The sequence below is a fragment of the Zalophus californianus genome, chromosome X, assembly GCF_009762305.2.
Source record: "Zalophus californianus isolate mZalCal1 chromosome X, mZalCal1.pri.v2, whole genome shotgun sequence".
Classification (NCBI taxonomy): Eukaryota; Metazoa; Chordata; class Mammalia; order Carnivora; family Otariidae; genus Zalophus; species Zalophus californianus.
Window position 1 is genome coordinate 21083951 of NC_045612.1, and position 19830 is coordinate 21103780.

At 50.5% G+C, this 19830-nt stretch overlaps 1 protein-coding gene across 6 annotated transcripts in view; it reads right to left on the minus strand.

Moving 5' to 3' along the window:
* The window catches only part of BCORL1 (BCL6 corepressor like 1), a 63961-nt gene extending 48958 nt beyond the window's left edge, over window positions 1–15003 (minus strand). For 2 of the 6 annotated variants that reach the window (XM_027609417.2, XM_027609411.2), the window contains exon 1: window positions 14873–15003. The gene's annotated coding sequence lies outside the window, so the exon portion shown is untranslated. Of the gene's footprint in view, window positions 1–10845; window positions 10885–12518; window positions 12626–13518; window positions 13599–14153; window positions 14291–14872 lie in introns of those variants that run through there. The other 4 variants (XM_027609412.2, XM_027609415.2, XM_027609413.2 and 1 more) reach the window with 4 other exon arrangements.
* Window positions 15004–19830: the final 4827 nt, after the last annotated feature.

The window sequence follows — 19830 nt, forward strand, 5'->3', positions numbered from 1 at the left end:
GGTAGATATCACAGACAAGAGGGCACTGAGCTAAGTGGTCTACACAGGAAGGCAAGACTGGTCCTCTTGAGCCAGAGAGTAAGCAAAGGGAACTTCCAAAGAGGCACTGATGGCGTCAATATCCACACAGGACGGGAGGAGTCAAGATGGCCAATGTACACCAAGGTCTCCCAAGCCAGAATCACCAAGGAGCTTGTTCAAGATACAGATTCCTAAGTCCCAGCCCTGGAGATTCTGGTCCAGGAGGCCTAGCGTTTCGTTTCATCACCATCATGTCCAATCAAATTAGCAACCACTCCACTGTGCACTCCTTCTCAGGAGAGGTGAGCAAAAAGGAAAAACTTTACAGACACACCACACTTGGTAGGTTCTGCTGGTGTGTACACTCGCGTGCCGACTTGCTTCTGCTCACAGAACCTGCACTCACGTATGGTGTGCTTTCTTAATCTCTCTCTTGCTCTCTCTAATGGGAACCATCACATCAAAGGCTAAAGGCAAAGGTCCTAAAAGGAACTTCGAAGAAACCTGGTAATCCCGAGTGACCCAAGAAGCACGGGCACAAGAATACGAAATACCTCAAAGGATTTTCCCAGATATCACAACCATGTAATTGTTAAGAAATGAACAGCTGCACGGCCCCAGAATCAAATGCTGGTCACTGCCCGGAAGGCAGTGGGACCACTGTGAGCTATCCCCACTTTGGGGGGAAAAACTCGAAAGACACATCCAACTCAGTGGGAACAAAGGAGCACATGCGTGATCAGCAAGGGCTGAAAAAATAAAGAAATAAAACATTTCAATTTAGCAGGCACATGTACACACACTTAAGTAGAGACACTGACCAAGATCCAAGGGGCCGAATCCAGCGAGCAGACAGCAGAGAGCAGGCAGCCAGACATAATCAGCACACTACAAAACAGGGGAAGCCAAAAAGAAAATGGACTAACAGGAGAGCAATAACTTTAAAATGGTGAAAATAGCAGCTAAGCTGAGGGTGAGCAGATAGTAGAAGACAAACCATAATGAAGTAGAGATCTCTCCCCCAAAAAATCCAAAAGAAAAAAAAAACTGCTAGAAGACAAGGGCAGGTGTGAAAGGCATAAAAGAGAAGCCCACAGAATATAACAACCAAAAGAGAAAAAATGAAATAGGGGAACCTGAAATATTTCACCATCGTGGGCCAAACTGAAACACTGTGGGGAAGCACTGAACACAGACATTTTAGAAAAGTTTAGAGAGAATATGTTATCAAAAGGGGAAGAACATCAAATTATAATCCAAGTCAGGGTTAGGGGGAGCTGGTAATAGGGAATGGGCAGCACTAAAAGCTCAAAGGAGATTTTACCGATTATGGACAGGTTTGGTTTTGTTTTGAAATGTAGAAGCCAAAACAAGCAGATTTCACAACAATTACAAGCAAAAGTATGGTCGTCGTGCATATGAGGAAGGGAGGACACGAAAGGAGATAATACAGCATCTATCTGACAAAATGTCTTTACCTTGGTAAACGTTAACCTTGAACATGGCTGGCCAGGGTGTTTTTCCAGTGAACGAGTTCCCCAGAATCACATAGCTTCCTCTGCGGCCAAAGACCCCCCATGTGCAGAACAATCGGCCCTGGCAACATATGGAACACAACTAGGCCCTTTAATAGTAGCATGAAACCTGCCCATTTATTCATGGTTGGACTCTTACCATCCAGCCAATAAATTAGAAATTCAAGATGAAGAAGGTCTCAGTTAAACTAAATCTGGTAGTACTCCCCCAGGCTTATTTTGGTTCATATTGTCTGGTGACCTGGAAGCAATTATGATTTAAAAAAAAAAAATGAAAGAGCCGGAAAATATTCTTCTTGAAGCCTGGCCCTGAGTCTGTCCTCAAGAGAATAGGCGTGGCCAGTAGACAGTTTAAGAAGGAGGGTTGGGTCAGCGATGACTAATGTGTAAAGAAAACCAACTTTGGGACCTATTGCTCCAACAGAAATCCAGAGCTCTGGGTAAAGCTCCCATAAGACAGAGACATTCACATTCAAACCTCACAGACTCAAAGGAGAGGCCAGCCCATTACCCCACTTTGGGAAAAGCAGCATCTAAGACACTCCCAAGGAGATCCAAGAGACCACTGACATTTAGATTCTGGGGCTGAAGGGAAGAGGCCAGGACTACCACCTAGTCACTGAAGTGCCTTTAGAGAGAGGTCAAGATGTCTCAAAATCAGTGTTGTCTTTTTTTTTTTTTAAGATTTTATTTATTTATTTGACAGAGAAAGAGAAACACAGCGAGAAAGGGAACACAAGCAGGGGGAGTAGGAGAGGGAGAAGCAGGCTTCCTGCTGAGCAGGGAGCCCGATGTGGGGCTCGATACCAGGACCCTGGGATCATGACCTGAATCAAAGCAGATGCTTAACCGACTGAGCCACCCAGGCGCCCCTCAAAATCAGTGTTTTCAATAGGAAAGTGTACATGTACCCAACAAGGATGACTCTACCTGGCTTTAGATATGGAACCCTGACCACAGACCTTACCCTCCCTACCGCTCCGCCTTCTTCCATGTGGACTCAACCGGAGACTAACGTTCCTGTTTTCCCTACTTAATCATATATCCCAAACCTCACCTCCTAATGAGGAAGTTCTCCCAATGAAAATTGTCCTAATTTTATGATTTCCCATATAAAGGTATTCTAATATTCTCCACAGGCTTTCCCTCTAATATCTACATCCCCTCACCTTGCCCTACCATTAACCAAATATCATTCCCTGAAACTCAAGAGTCCCTATACATGCCCCAAACACTTTACTTTGCCCCCCTTCATGCAAACAATTTCCTCTATCACTACACACCACCACACACACACAAAATCAACTGGAAATAATCTGCTGGGCAACTGAAAGGAGGAAGGGGCCCTCTGCACTGTTCATCCCGGCCTTCTGCCTGACTAATCTACTGTAGCACTTTCTAGTTCCCCTGGGTTTTTTTTTTTCTACCCAAATATTTCTACTGGTTCTACCCCAAGGGATAAGTCTTATAGGAGTCATTGCATCCTCTTCCCAGATACATTTAATTCCTCTATTTCCCAGGAAGACTAAGTAGTTGCCCGCACATGGCTATAGTGTGGACACCTTCATAGACGCCTTGGTACCTCCATGTTTAAAAACCTGGCCTATAAACATTTATGAGACTGGATACAAAAGAATTTTAACTATCTGTTAAACACATGAGAGCTTACTCATTCAAATGAATGTAGTTACCTCCAAAGTCGTCACCTTGGGAGGCTAGCCGTTCATCTCAATGGAGTGGTCAAGGGCTTGCGATCTCCCTGGAGCTAGCTCTTCAGCGAATATTATCACCCCAACCCTCTCCAATCCAAACCATACCCTTTCTCAGTCTCCTCACTAGTGCTGGATCCCCACTCATTCAGAGAGAATTTGATGTTTAAAAACTGCCAAAATCCATTCAGAGCCATGTAGTCACACAGCAGCAACACCCTTGAAGAGTGATATAATCTACTATCCACAGCCTAAACTGGGTGTGTGTGTCGGGGGTGGGGGGGATTTGGGCTTGCCAGCCATCTCAGGTACCTCATTATGTCCATTTACTATGTCACCTGCAAAATGGGAATAAATGAGTCCCTACTTAAAGTTGAGAATAGGAAGTGCCTGGCTGGCTCAGTCAGGAGAGTATGCAACTCTTGGTCTTGGGGTCATGAGTTCAAGCCCTATGCTGGGCACAGAGCTTACTTTAAAAAAAAAATAAAATAGGTGTTATGCACAGACAATGAATCATGGAACACTACATCAAAAACTAATGATGTAATGTATGGTGATTAACATAACAATAAAAAATTTTAAAGAAAAAAGTGCATAGTGGTACATTCTCGGTTAAACAATATAAATAAATAAATAAATAAATAAATAAATAAATAAATAAATAAATAAAATAGGGGCGCCTGGGTGGCTCAGTCATTAAGCGTCTGCCTTCGGCTCAGGTCATGATCCCAGGGTCCTGGGGTCGAGCCCCGCACTGGGATCCCCACTCCGTGGGAAGCCTGCTTCTCCCTCTCCCACTCCCCCTGCTTGTGTTCCCTCTCTCGCTGTCGCTCTCTCTGTGTCAAATAAATAAAATCTTTAAAAAATAAATAAAGGGGCGCCTGGGTGGCTTAGTCATTGGGCGTCTGCCTTTGGCTGGGGTCGTGATCCTAGGGTCCTGGGATTGAGCCCCGCATCGGGCTCCCTACTCAGCAGGAAGCCTGCTTCTCCCTCTCCCACTCCCCCTGCTTGTGTTCCTTCTCTCGCTTTGTCTCTGTCAAATAAATAAATAAAATCTTTTAAAAAAATAAAAAATAAATAAATTAAAAATTAAAAAATAAAGTAAAATTGAGAAGAGTACAAAAGCCCACAAAAGGAACAAAGGTAATCAATTCCAACAATGAAGGAGGCAAAAAGCAAAAGTTTTCATCTCTCACTCACATTTTCATACCACCAGTTCATTTAGCTTTTCTACCCACTGCCATACTTTTTTCCTATTATTCAAATACTACTTCCATCTCCTGCTGTAAGGAAGTAATTTTACCGCATTTAAGAAAAACACCTCATCACAGCTTTATGCTAGACCTAGGATCTAGCCACAAGATTTTATACAATTTCTAGATGGCACCGATATCCAGAAACCCCATGAAATTAATCAGTCCTTTTCAAAATGCAAAGCCACCTCAAAATGGCACGCTAAGTTACTAGGGTCATTTTTGGTTTTGTTTTTTAGCACTTCTCATTTCTCTTAGATCAAAACTAAGAGTTGGCTTTCCTCAGTCTTGGTCTTCAGCAGAACCATATGAATATTTGGTGTGTCTTTCACACTCCAAAGTTGGATCATTGCAATCTGAGACCTGAATTCCTTTTGTGATGCTTGTGTGTCTTCCATGCCATGGACTGTGGCAGTGGCCCTCGGGCGTCTCCATTTCAGTACACAGAATTCGTGATAAGGATTTTTTCATCTAAAGAGGATTCCTCCTCACCGAACTTTTACCTTTTTTTTTTTTTAAAGTCTCCCGGACCTCTCACACAAATATTTGGAAAGGCCATTATCAGACTATTTTTTTCTACCTCTCTCCAGACTATGGGCTCAACTCATTTTGTATAAATTACTCATATATATAAATATATGCACACACATATATAGTACATATATACATATATGCTCACCATAGTGTATATATAATGTATAGTATATACATATGTGTGTGAACACACACACAGTTATTTCACAGAGTTTCAAACTCTCAGTACTGACCCAATCTCCTACCTGTCTATAGGTTCCCCAAGGCCAGCAAGAATATTGTCTACTTCTTTTAATAGCCACTCCCAATACTGTCTAGCATGATACAAAGCATATAATACGTGCTCAGTAAATATTTGCTAAACTACTGGGAAAAACTGAAATTCTCTCTAGGTCATATGGAAACCAAGAAACCCACGTAAAAAGCACTGGGTCTGTGGATGCCTTTTACTTCCCTTGCTCTCTCATAAACTTTCTCTTCTTTCTTTTCCTTGCTTCCACAACAAAGACAATCATAGAAATAAAATCAGGCCAGGGCAAAACAACAAAGTCAACCTCCAATTATCTGAGCGTGGTTTAGCCGCAGCTAATTTTTAAACCCAGCCAACTTATGGACAGCTTTCTGCCACTTACAGTAGATGTGTACTCAGGGAACAACTCATTTTAATGTCTGCCTAAGCAGAATATAAATAGGAAGGTGAATCTGCTGGGTAGGGGGCCAGGTAGAGAATAATAACACATTTCCAAGCCAAAAAGAAATTATTAATTTGTTAACTGATCTACTGTTTTAAATTGGCCTGCTATCACTCTCTCCCTATATTGGCATAGCTGATTGTTGGCATCAAAATCCACTCTGGCTGCAGAAAGGATCTCTATTTTATAGCCCATCTTTTTTTCAGTGTTCAGAAGTTTGGTTTGGTGATACCTGAGCTATTCGAAACATGTTTTCTCCAATCCAATTGCTGATGAACCTCCTTGTCATAGAGCCATACAAGACCCAGGCTCTATCTACCAGCCTTTGTAGAACTTCCAGATGTCAGAGACATCTGGAAAGCCCAACCAGTCGTAATTAAATACAGCAGCCCTTTTCAGAAAGCAATGGTTTTTTAAAATGTCACCCTAGCAAACTAGGCTTGGGTCATTTTTTAAGCATGGCCCAAAATGTCCCCTGAAGTTTCAACTGGATATACAGTCTTCAGTTCCTGCCCCAAAATACTGAGCAGTGTTACAGCACAGCTGTTAAAGAAGCTTAGCCACTTCCACCTCAAAGGTGGATGCAATAATGGAGTGATGAGCCAAGCTATTTCTTCCTACCACACTGTAAATGCTAAATATGTACTAATACAACAGGAATATGGAGAAAGAGCACAGAGAATCAAGATATATGGGGAGTGCTCAGGAGCCATTGATAGTTTTAATTCTGCCACCATATTTACCATAGCGTAATATAAAAGGTCACAGGACTCGATGGAATAAGAAAAACTAGATTATAACATAATAATAGATGTCATTTATTGGGCTCCTACTATGGACCTGGTCTGCCATGTAGATATCATCTGTGCAATCCTCATAGTCCTGTGAGACTGGGATTTTCATCTCCATTTTATAGATGAGAAAACTGAGGCTCAAGAGAGTTGAGTGATTTGCTTCCTGTCATGCAGCTAGGAAGTAGAAGAGCAAGGGCTCTAACTTAAGGCAGTATGTCTCCAAAGCCTTCCAGGTAATTCTGAGACATGCTGAAGTTTGAGAACCACTGCAAGATACTAACCTATACAAGGCACGGCCAAGTTAAACTGAGTAAAGCCTCATCATCACAAGACACCTAATCACCTCATGGATCCAGGTAGAGAGTGCACTGACTCATCCTGGGGATCGGAGTTACATACAATATACTTTTCTATAGTCTATAGAACTTGGAAAAATGAAAGTCTGCTTGTTTTCCTTGTCCCCGGACACGAACATTATAACAAAACTTGACTGTACCCTTAAATGGCACTAATACTAAGATTTCTAGGCATACCTTAGCAATGAGGTAACCAAATTTCGTTTCTTAGCTGACAATCGGTAAAGAACCCTGAAACACAAAGCTCTGCTGCCCCTCAGTACTCTCAATTCTTCACAGACGCTTAACTTAAGATCTTCTTAAAATCCAAATGAAGATGTATCCTGCCTCACATACTCTCAAAGAATAAATCTGAAAATTACCACATTTTACAAATAATAAATCATCGCTCTTCAAATTCATCACAACTCATTGACCAGGGAAAATATGACCTTGACATGCAGCCTGCAGCCACTTTTTAAACAATTATCCATTTTTAAATGTTTTATGGGGAAAGGGTGGCTTCGGCTTAAAAAAGAAAAAGAGTGAAACAGAACAGCATATTTGAATTATGGGGATAGAAGCAGAGTTAAATTTTACTCTTGACCAGAATTCAACTTCAGTTCACCAAAGAAAGTTTTCATCATGAAAGACTGCTTTCAAGTTATGAACAGTGGGAAAGGGTACGATTTAGAAAGAGAACAGTTTCTACATTACTTTAAGGATAACCATTCAAAAGCTGGCATTAAGAAAGCCTAGTTAATATGTGAGATTATGTAAAATACTGTACTAGTAGCATCCTAGCGGCTGAAAGGTAGATTACCTATTACCTCCCTCTTTGGCCATCCTGGCACTAAACCTTCTGGCAAGCATAGACTCATACCTAACTGGAACTCCAGCATTAAGAAATTTCCTTTCCTGGGCGCCTGGGTGGCTCAGTTGGTTGAGCGACTGCCTTCGGCTCAGGTCATGATCCTGGAGTCTCGGGATCGAGTCCCGCATCAGGCTCCTGCTCAGCAGGGAGTCTGCTTCTCCCCCTGACCCTCTTCCCTCTTGTGCTCTCTCTCTCTCATTCTCTCTCTCTCAAATAAATAAATAAAATCTTTAAAAAAAAAACTTAAAAAAAAAGAAATTTCCTTTCCTTCTGAAAACTCAAAGGTCTAGGGTCTTCCTCCCCCCCCTTATGCAATCATCAGTTGCTTGTCCCCTTTTATCCCAACAATGCCCACTTTCCCCAGGGCTCTCTGTTCCACTCTAGTTAGTGTTCATTTTCCCACCCAACTTAACCATGAACTCCTCCTCTCTCGATCCCAGATGCTGGCTGATGCTGGAAAACAGCTCTCTACCCCACTGTGGCCATTCTATTCCATCTCAAATTGAGTTCAGCCTAGAATCAATGAACCAGTCCAGATGCCCAACCCCTGATTAGCGCCTCTCCTCCATGCGCCCATCCCACCCTCCAATTCTGGCCCAAGGCTCTAAGGCCACTGTTCTTTATCCTGTCTCAGTCTGGAATTTCCATAATTCACCTCCCTATATCTAGGATTCCTTCCACTTGCAGACTGGAAAAACTGGTGTATTCCCACTTTCAACTTCTTTTAAGGCCATTCTACTTAGGTTGCTGAATTCCTTCTCCCATCCAGAACGCTTATTTTAGCCTGAATTTTCTAACTAATGCTTAGACTTATAAGCCCTGGATCTCAGCTAACCTCTGCTGCCTGGGCCCTCCCAGGACAACAGCTATCAAAGGCAACTTTTTACCTTCCCTGAACATGTGAGTAAACATCTTCCTTTGGCTCCTTATTCCGCCCTCTTTCACATTCTGCATTTTTTTAGCCTATATACTATCTCTATATTCTCTACTTCCCTATGGGTAAATATATGTATATTCCTTCCTACATGCCAGTTTCTCTCCAATCCTATTTTTACCCAAGATCGTCCTCTCTCTCGCACCAACCGTAGTGATTCTAGCATGAAAGTGTAAAGAGCCTTCAACGTTCTTCAAATTTTACTTTGGAAAACCTAGCCTGGAAATTTCAGGGTTCCACTTTTTCTTTAGTTGGCCCTGACGTGAAACCAGTGATGATCACTTTTCTTCCCCCTACACTGCCTAAACAACCCTCTTCCTGACTTTTCTTTTTGCCTTCCTTCTTTCTAGTATTCAAGTCTTTCTCTCCCATAATTCTGTTCTCCTAAAAGAAGCCCCTCTCTGAAACCCGTAATCCAGACTCATCATGTGAGATTCTCTGCCACCTGTACTAAACATTTTTTTCCTATGGAGTGAACTACAGCATGAATAAAGCAAACAGACCCCTGGAGGAAACCCTTTTGCTTCCCAAAAGAAGTCTAGGCCACTGGGAGTCTATGCCTTACCAGCTCTGGGCAATCAAAACAGCCAGATCTCTGAGTTCCCTTGGTGCTGCCACCATTTCCTCTGGAACTCCCCTCCATTCTGCCCAATCCAGACTCCAACAGAAGAACTTGCCAGGGACTTAGCTTTCCTCTGCCCTATCCCAACAATTTGCTGTCTTTTCCTTATGGCCTATTCTAAAGAAACAGTCCTCCTTAACCCCTTCCTCCATCAATGACTCTCAGAGCCAGGACAGAAAGAACCTTACCCTTGCTGCATAGCTGGTAACAGGGTCAGCCCTCTGAAAGTCAAGTTGAGTAAGGCTCTGTGCCTGATGGCCTGTGCCTCTTGTCCTCACCATCTATCCCAAAGGCAGTTGCCTTATCAAAAGATGAGTCTGCCTAACAATAGCCACATGGCTTACTCAAAACGACTATGTCCCTCTTAAACTCTATCAACCTTCAGATTCTCTTGAGTCACCAAGTCCCCTGCTCCTCCTAGCTCCCCCAGTCCTTCTTACTAACTTTGCCTCTCCATCAAAATTTTACAGGTTCCTCCCCCAAACTTTTGCTTCGATTCTTGGGATTGGGTTATCCCATTTAATCCCCAGTGGAATCCTCCAAATTTCTTTCCTACGTACTGTCCTCTTCAGTACCACATGATGACATCGACATCCAATTTGAGTACCCCTAAACCCTGCTCCATCTCCCCCAAAATAAAGCTCCCTCTATCCCAACATTCAAGGACAGGTCAGGTAAACAGAGAACGAGATGACCTTTAAAGTCCCTTCCAACCTTGGGATTTTATTATAAACCTAATCTGCTTCTAACACCAAACGCGTCCCCCTGTTCATTTCCCCAACGTCTCAGCAGCGTGACTTTGAGAAATAGCCCTCTAAGTTGAAAGAGCCAGGCCAACCAGAGTAACACTAACCTACAACTGCACCCCCAGAAGTCTCACCAAAGATTTTTGCAATTGTACTCCACCTCTGTGCTACGGGGACGACCTCCAAACTGCCTTGAGTATTCAGCTGTCGCACGAAGTTAGCAGGCCCCCTTCCCACTCTCACGTAAAGAGCCCCTAAACCCTGGGCTACACGCATCCTCGCCAAGCGACGCCTGTCCTTACTGTCTACTCTAGGAGACAACAAGAATGAGTAAGTATCACCACATCGACAGCTTCCTACAGTCAACACTGAAAATTTCAAAACAATAAAACAAAAACATAGTGCTTGCACTGGGAGAGGGGGAAGGTGCGGGCGGAATAGAAGGGCACCTCCACTGGCCTGGGCTGTTGGCCTCCCGGGCTTGCAGCGTGTTTCCCTCTCGCCTTTCCCCTCGACCACATCTTTCCCTACAACAATCTCCCGCCCCTCCATAACACGAAATCCCCAGCCGAGGTGCGGTCGGCTCCTCCCAGCCCAACCCCGGACGTCCCTCCGGCCCAGCCTTCCCCTCGGCGGGACCCCGGCGAGGAGGGCCCCCTTCACCGTCCAATTCACCTCCCTGTCCCTTCCCGGGCCTCTGGGCGCCCCTGCAGGGCTCTGTCCCAAAGCAGAACCTCGAGGAGCCAAGCCCACGAGGCCCGTCGCGGGACCCACCCCCCCTTCCTTCTCCCAGCACCTCGTCCTCCATGCACCCGGCCCCCGGGGCTCTTCGTCGTCGTCGTCCGGGCTCGTACCGCCCCCCGTCGGGGGCTCCACCCCCCGCCTGCCCCCGCCCCCAGGACGGCCCCCTCCCCACCACGCACCGCCTGCGCCCTCTGCCCCGGCACGGGACTCCCTTTGGCCTCCGTTCCCCGCCCAGAAGCGGCGGCGGCGGCGGCAGCAACGGCTGCGGCGGCCCCAGCAGGAGCAGCAGCGGCGGCGGCGGCAGCGGCGGCGGCGGCAGCAGCGCCGCCCCGGCCCCGCCCCGCCGCCCGCCGGAGCCCCACGCCCCGCCCGCCCGCCCCGCCGCCGGACTGCTCCCCCCGAAGCCCACCACTAAGCCCCCCCACTCCCCAGCCGCGATCCGCTCGAATCCAGCTCCGCTGGGCCTGCTGTCTGTTCCTCACGCCCCTTAGGACCCTGGGTGGGGGAGCCCTGGGGTTCGCGGCCATCCCTCTCCCTCCTTCAAGGGCTGGGGGATTGCCCCTGATCCCGAAACCCGGCCCCGTAACCGGAGCCTCCCTCCTTCCACCCCTCGGCTTCGCTCTCAGACCCCTTGCCTCCAGGCCTGGCGCGGAGCGGGTGGAGAGCTTGCACGCCGGATCTCCCCCTGGCTCGCCGGGGCTAGTATGAATTGCCCCCATCTCATCCTCCTTCAATTTAAGCCCCCTCCCCGCCGCGCCCGGCCCGGCGGCCCCCGCCCCTAGAGCGAGGGCAGCGGAGCCAGGGCGCTCCGAAGTCATCCCCCGCCTTTTTTCCAGGGACTCGAATAATTGCCCCTGCCCCCATCACAGCACTCCCACTCCCGAACCCAGGCCCCGCCGCCACCTAGGGGTACCCCTTACCCTATGGTTCCCGCACCCCAACACCGGAGAGAAAGCAGCCCTGAAGAGCAACCGTCGCACCTCTCCTCTGAGGTTGGAGGGTATTTTCTCCAGGTCTCTTCAAGACTTCATCACGGACAGCCACCCCCCCCCCAAAAAACAAGCCCTTTCTCGCCCTGCCCTCCTGGCCAGCCTCCCTTCGGATCACTGGATCCTTGGATGGGGGGTGGGGGGTGTTAGGGCCAGGTAGTTAACAAGACCATAGCCTCCACCTCCCTTTCTGAGGAGTGGGGTAATTCCAATGGTTCCCCCCCCAGGATCAACCCGACCCCCGTTTCCATGGAGACCCCCGCCCAGCCAGGAAGAAGACTCTCAGATCGTGGCGAACAAGTCTCACCTGGCTAAGGGAGAAGGGGGTGAGGAGGGGGTAGGGTAGGGCAGGGATGGGGTACGAAGGTGGGAAGTGGAGGGGAGCTGTCCCGAAGGGAGGGGCGAGGACAGAGCGAGCTCCAGGGAGCGCTACGTCCGGGGACACGAAGAGGACGGCGCCCCCGGGGGGCAAGCAGAGCGGCCGCGGGGCGAAGAAGGGACAGGGTTGGGAAAAGGCTTAAGATAGAAAGAAGCGGGTGGGGGGATACGAGAAAGCCGGGGAGTCAAAAGGGGTGGAGGGGTTGGGGGAGAGAAAAAAAAGACGCACCTGTTCCCGGGTCGGCTCCGCGGGGAGGCTCAGGCCGCCACCCGGGCTCCCTCTTACCCACTCTGAGCCGCCACCCGCCTAATACTGCCCCGATCTGATGCCCCCCCTCCGCCCCTTATCGCCACCGACCTCCTTCTCCTCTCTCGGCGGCGGCGGCGGTCGGACTCTAGGAACTGAGAGGAAGAAGGGAGGGCTCGGCAAAGCGGAGGAGAGACAGAGCCACACACTGGCAGCAGCCGCGGCAAGCGAAAGAGTGAGGGGGAGAGCGGTGTGTGTGTGTGTCTGTGTGTGCGAGCGAAGCCTGGTGGAGTGGGTGCCGGTCGCAGGGCTCGACGGGAAGTGGAGTCCGGCGGGGTTCGCGGGCGGCGCTAGCCGCCGCTCCACGGGACTACAACTCCCAGAATGCCACCTGCCGGGGGGGGGAGGAATGGGGAGGTGGAGGCGAAGGGAGGGAGCGAGCAAGAGAGGGAGGGACGAAAGCAGGGAGCAAGCGGCGGCGAAGGGGGCAGAGCCAAGCAGCCCCGGTGACACTGGGAGGGGAGGGGAGGAGGAGGGGATCGCTGCGAGGACCAAGCGGATTCCGGAGAGGGAGGCAGCAGCAGTGGCTGCAGCAAGCCGGGCAAAAAGCTAGACTCCCAGGAGAGGCGGAGGCGCTCAATCCTAGGGGCTGCAAGAGCCCCACGCCCCCAGCCCTCAATGCCCCTCGAACGGGAAGACTGAGGAAGGGAAAAGATCAGGGCGCCAAGGCCAGGGGTTTCTGTCTCTTTCCTCCAAGGCTCTCCACCATATGCCCCGACCTGACTTTCTCAGGCCACTGGTGCCCGATCCAGTGTGCATATCCAGAGACCCCAGATCTCCCCTGCCGGGCAGCACAGAACAGACACATTCAGTCCCCTTCTCCCAGGGGCCTGAGGGAAGCTCCCCTTGCTGGCAGGGTGTGACCCCCCTTCTTCCCTTCCCCCCCGTCATCGCCACCCCCCATGTCCCTCCCCAGAACCCCTCCCCTGAAGCCTGGGCTCCCTTCTCCCTACCTTACAAGAAACGGAGTCCCTCCGGGGGCGACCACCCAGCCCCCTCCTTTATACTGAGTCCCTACCCACCATTATCTCCTTAGCGTTGCCCCCCTCACCGAAGTAATAATGGGGGCGACCCGAGTTGGACTGGTGGCTACTTTCCCTCAGAGACTAGCCGTCCTTGGCCACGCCGACCCTGTGTAGAGATAGAGAAGCACATTAATACCGCCCCCCAAAGTTCGGATCCCCGTGGAAATGGCTTACAAGGAAAGAGGGGTTGGTAGTGGAAGTGAGCTGGGGGTGAATCTCAATCCTCAAACCTCGTTCTAGGCGTGGAAATCCAGGGATTCCTCCCTCTCCTTAAAAGCCATCAAATAGCTTGAGGGGGTGGGGTGGGGGTAGGTTATCTGAACCCCAATGTCCACAAGACTCGAAGCGACGCTACATGTAGGAATAAGATACGAACTAGGCTGCTGCCGCGGGAGGGAGAGTATATCGCCGCCCCCCCCCCCCACGCCGTCGTCCACCCCCAAACACATACCCCTAGGAGAGTCAGATGGCCTAGGAAGGGGGGAGGCGGTGGGAGCGCAGGAGAGTGAAAGGGTTGTGGCGGGGAGGGTCCGCGGCCCCCTGAGAGCAAAATCCAGATGCTAAGAGGTGGGTGGGGGGTGCGGCATAATTGCAGACGGTGTCTTTCCTTGCTTTTCCCGGAATCGCCGCCGAACACCGTCTAACACTCGCAGTTGCTTACCAGTCAGTCCCCTAGCCCCATTTGTGCGCGTGAGGCGGCCCGAGCCCGGGAAGCCCGGGCACAAACTCCGCGGAAGCTGGCCTTCGCTGCCGCCGCGCTACCGCGGGCCTCCCTCCCTCCGCTGGCGGCCCCGCCGATCTACCTTCGCCCCCGGCCGAGGCCAGACCCCGCTCGCAACTCCACGCCCCTACTCCACCCCCGGCTCCCCCCCTCGCCCTCTCCCCGCGGGTCCGGCCCAGCCCCTAGCGCCGCCCCGCCCTACCGCTCGGTCCCGAGCCCAGCAAGTGCCCCGAACTCGCCCCCCGCCCCCACGCCCAGGCCAGTCCGGCGGGGCCTGGTTTCCCCCTCCCGCCGCGCCCCGCCCCCGAATCCACGTCCTACTTCGCCGCCCAACTCGGCCCGGTCCGGGTTCGGCCCGCGCCCAGGCCACCGGAGTCTCCGGTTCGGTCCGGTGTATGGCCACCCACCCCGCCCTTGCCTGGGTGCCGGCCTGGCCCGCTGCCTGCGCCCGCCGAGCCGGCCCAGGCGCGCGGTCCGGGTCTGGGTCCCGGTGCCGGCCTCGGTCCCAGCGGCGTTGCCGCGTCTCGCCACGAGGGCTCGGTCCACGCAAGATCCGAACCCGCGCGGGGTGGGGGCAGCGGAAAGCAAGTTTCTTTATCTTCCCTCCGCCCCCGCCGCAGGGCCGCGCCATCCCCCACCCCCCACGGCGCCCCCTTCACCTGGGCAGAGCCCCCCGGCCGCTGTCGCAACTTTGCTCTTCCCCACGCCGCCGGGGAAGCGGGCGAAGCGAGAGGAGGAGGGAGGTGGCGGGGGGTGCTGGGATCAGGCCGCTGGGCTCCGGGAGGACACGTGGGGGAGGAGGGGAAGGAGGAGGAGGAAGGGGGGGCGGGCCTGCAGTTCTCGGGGCTCCCCCTGCCAGCACCGGGGAAGCCGGAACCTCTCCGGGCAGCCGCAGACCCCGCACTGGCCACGGGGGAAGAACGAAGCCACCTTCCCCGGCCAGCCCCCGGCTCCAGGAAGGGGGGGGGCCCGAGCAACGCCGCTCGGGGTCGGAGAGCGAGCGTTTTCGCTCGTGCTTTATGTGTGACTCTCTATCTCCGTTTAGCCTCCGTGTATGGGGGGGCGTGGGGTCTTGCATGCGGGGGGGCGCCCCCGCCAGACGCCCCGCCCCTTCCCTGGCCCCCCACTTCCCTAACCCGGGCGACCTCGGTGCAAGGCTCTGGCGCTCGGGCACCGAGGCCGCCCGCGGGCGCAGCCCCAGCCCCGGCGCCGAAGTGGGACAGGTGCTGGGGAAGGGAAAATGCCGGGGCTCGCTGCCTCGCCTTGCGTCTCCAGGGCGGCCCACCCTTCGTGGCAACCTTGCGTGCTGCAAACCCCCTGGGCCGACTTCAAAGGACAGCCCCTGGCCTGGGCGTGGAGGCACCTTTTGGGGGGGGTGCCTGGAGCGAGAGGCCCGAGGGAAGGGGGGGAACGAAAGGTCTGTAAAGGGGGAAAGCCTGCACGATTTGGGGCCGAAAACCTGGCTCGAGGAAAACTCGGCTTCTGCCCACCCCCCCACCCCCCCGGGGGGCTCCTCAGTCACCAAACCGAGCCCCTTGACCCTTACCCTTTACCCTAACGACTCCCCTCCTGGCCAAAGGAATAAATCCTCATATGTGTTTACATCCCAGGCCATCCCGCCATCCCCAGGACTGAAGGGCTGAGAAGCCTGCGGTCCACATTGGAACTCTGATGACTTTACATTAACTCCGAGGAGGAGAGCAGCTTGCGAAGGAGCTGAAGCTGCCGGCCGACTTGCTTTCAGTCCTAGGGTGTTTCTTAGCAGCTCCAACCCTGAGCCCGCGGTTGGGACTTCAAAGGCATCGCCTCAGCCTAGAGGGTATTAGGGGAGGTGCCCAGCAGTTCCTGGAGGGTTCAGGGCTTTGTAAACACGGAATGTGAAATGAATAGCAGGAATTTGCAAAAAAAAAAATCTTTATGTGCAGATATATTGATATTATTTATTATATATTTATCTATACTAAGGAAGCCAGAGGGTCATTTGGACTAGAAGGAAGCCCTGACGGATTAATGTCTTCCTCCTCCTCCTCCCTGCCCCTTTCCTTTGTCCCAGGCCCAGAGAGGTTCCATCTCTAAGCTATGGGGTGTCTTCTCTCAGTTGGAAGGACTTTAGAGATGGCAGGTGAGACTTGCCTGGTATGTCTCCCTCACCTGGTTTAAAGGAGGAGTATTGCAGAGGAGGGTAAGCCACTGAGGTAGCAGGGGCTTTGCTATTGTCTAAGGCCTGGTGTTCTATGACCCCTCTGGCTTGTCCTCACCAGCCTCAAAATCTACCGCCAGCAATGGGGACCAAACACTTGCCACTTTGCTTTGGGAACTTATTCACTAGCTGTCTTACTTGGCCATTCCCACCCTCCCGTGCATCCCCCCCCCACACACACACACTTTACAAAATGTTTGGCCTAAGTTGCACCAAGGGAAAGTGAAAATTTGAAATGATTCCTTTAAACTAATCAACATACGAATTCTACAGGCATTATTAAGGTGTGAGGGTTCACCTCTATTGGGCCTGATAATGCAGGCCCCAGCAATTCTGCTTTGATTTAAATTGGCTGTCTTCACTGATTTTAATTCATCTGGTAATTACTAAATTTCCACTTCTCTTAAGGGCCTTAGGCCTTGGGGCTACTTTGCTCTTTGGTTTGAGGCTGAAATGGATTCTGGACACCGCTGTTCCCCACTCATCTGTATCTCACCATTTGGCTGCATCATTTATCTGGCGAAATGAAGATTGGGGCAAGATGGTTATTTCCTGGCTGAAGCTCTAGCTTCTCTGAGCCCTTCCTGTTGGGGGCCACGCTTCCTGCCCTACAGGAGGTGATGGGAAATCAAGGAGCAGGGTGGGGAGAGCTGTGGGAAACCTTGTAAAGAGTAGAGATTAATGATTATTTTATTTGAGGCTAGAACCACAACATAATAATAATAGTAATAATACCTTTGTACAATCTCAGGATGTCTACATAGCCCTTTCACTTGTGTTCTTTCATTTGTTTTCTCACTCCAACCCTCGATTTTGTAATTGAGGAAACTGAGTCTATGAGCATCTATGAGTGGCTTGCTCCAGGTCACATGGCTAGTGAGTTCCTGAACCAGGACTCAACCCTAGTAATCCTGACCCCACATCCAGAGTTCTTTTCAACATGGTATAGCACCTCCATTTAATGCCAAAATGTTCCTTTTCATGCAGATTTTTAAATAATTGTTTCTTCCATCAATAACAGCTACTGGCCTGGGCCTGGACTCTCGGAGAGTCAGCTTGGTGTGACGGAAAGAGGATTCTTTGGGGAGTTCTAAGAACCAGATCCTAGTTCTGTCCTGTCAATGGCTAGCAGTGGGACCCCAAGCAAACCCTAACATTAGAGTAGAGCTCGCCCAATGCCAGACACTGTGTTTTGGGTCTTCCTCCCAACTCTAAAATATGGGCATCAATGCACCTGTCCTCCCCTCTCTCACAAGCACACCCCTGAGCATCAAATGAGATAGTGGATGGGAAAGAATTTTGTGCACCTTAAACCGCTGGACTCATGCAAGTTTTTACTATTATCAGCCTCGGCATCACCAGCCTCCGTTGCACAGAGACCTAGGGGTGACATGGGCCTGGGCTCTGCCCTCCTGGAGCCAACCAGACAAAATAGGGCATTTGGGGTTCGTGGGGGTAATTTAGGCCTCACACCAACCTCTGACTTAATTCATAGGATAATTGCTCCAATTCTCTGCTTTGTTCTGAAATCAGAGGCCTTCCTTGTGTCTCTGGTAAAACAGCCCAGTCCTGTGACAGCGACAACAACAATGACAACAATTTCAGTGACTTAGATCGCTGGAGTGTCAGAAGGAAGCAAATTTGAAGCTTCTGGTCATCCCTTCATCCCCTGCCCACCCACCCACCCACCCCCACCCCCGCCCCCCTGGTCAGTTGAAGGTGAAGTCAGAGCTGGAACTCAGAGTCTTAGGACTGTCGAAGGGCTCATTTTAAGCCACCGCAGTTGAAAGCAGACTAGGGGAGAGAAGGGTACAGAAAGCACCCTGCAAATTCAGGAAAGAAAGAGTGAAGCAGGGCTGACCATGAGTTACATACACTATGTGCTCTATAGTGTTTCCCTTCGTGCTGTGGGGGAGAATTCATTGCCCCTGTTGGCTCTTCATATATCTCAAATGCACGAAACCTACTGCAGCAGGTTGCTGCTGGAGACGCATTCCAACAGCCCACTGCATGCTGAGGAAGGCCTGTTCTCTGCCCTCTAAGAGCCCTGGGTCTAGATGGGGAGACAGCATGTCTGGTTAAACTTAACTCTGTAAACAACTAACAGCCTTTCTGGATTTTATAGCCAAAGGGGGGAAAATGAGGAAGGGGGCTAAAATCACCCCAGAGGCCTCTCGAGGTCAAGCCTCCCTGCCTCCCTAAGACTCCTAACAGGGTTTTTAATCAAACAGACAGTGCTAGAGATGGAAGAAACTAAGAAATCATCTGCCCTCCCAAAAACTGGCGTTGGCTGCCCATTGGCAACAAAATCAACTCCATTAGCCTTCACCTAGCTTCCATGGCCCTCCCTGATCTTGCTCTAGCCTCCTTCCCATCCATGTCCCTCACAAAACCTCTGTTCTCACCAAACCAGCCCTCTCACCATTCCTTGGACAAGACAAGCGCTTTCTGGACTGCTCCTTCAGCATTTTCTATGCCCTTCTGCGCTTGTTGAAATCCCACTCAACCATTACTCAAGCTGGTTCTTTCATGCCACTTTCCCTGACCCCCACTCCCTCCCCCATGGAAGTTAACTTCTCCTCGGGGTTTCCTCCACCATACAGAGCTTGGCCCTCTATTAAGCACTTCTACACTCTGCCTACCTGTCTCTCCAACTAGATTTCCACTTCCTTGGATGAAGGGACGCAGTATTTCTCAATTGTGTATCACAGCCTCCTTTCTCTCGCCCCAACATCCCCTACAATGGCATGGAGTAGGCCTTCTACAAGTATTTGTTAAGTGAATGAATGAATGGATGATCCAATCTAATCCTCTTATTTCGTAGTAGGGAAACTGAGGCCCAGACCTGGCTTCCCTTCTTGCCCGTTGAAGACTCAGTTTTAAGTTTAGCCTCCTTTAGTCTTTGTCTTCCCATTTAGTGCCTACACACAGTCTCTAAAGTTAGAGAGACATGGTTTGAATCCTAGCTCTGCCGCTTCCTAGCAATATCACCTTAGACCCTTAATTTCTGTTTGAGCCTCAGTTTTCTGTTATAAAATGGGTGCTAATAAATACTTCCTGAAAATGTTATAAAGATCAAATGAGTTCTTGGACATTAAGCACTTAGAACAGCGCTTGGCTGGTATCTACCTAGTAGATACCCCATAGTAGTTGTTCTTTTTTTAAGCATGAGGAGTTTTTACTTTTTATTTATTTATTTTTAAAGGTTGTCTTTATTTATTTGACAGAGAGAGAGAGTGCAGAAGCACGGGGAGCAGTAGGCAGAGGGAGAAGCAGGCTTCACTGCAGAGCAGGGAGCCCGATTGCGGGACTCGATCCCAGGACCCTGAGATCATGACCTGAGCCGAAGGCAGATGCGTAACCAACTGAGCCACCCAGGCACCCCTATTTTTTAATTTTTATTTTAAGTAGGCTCCA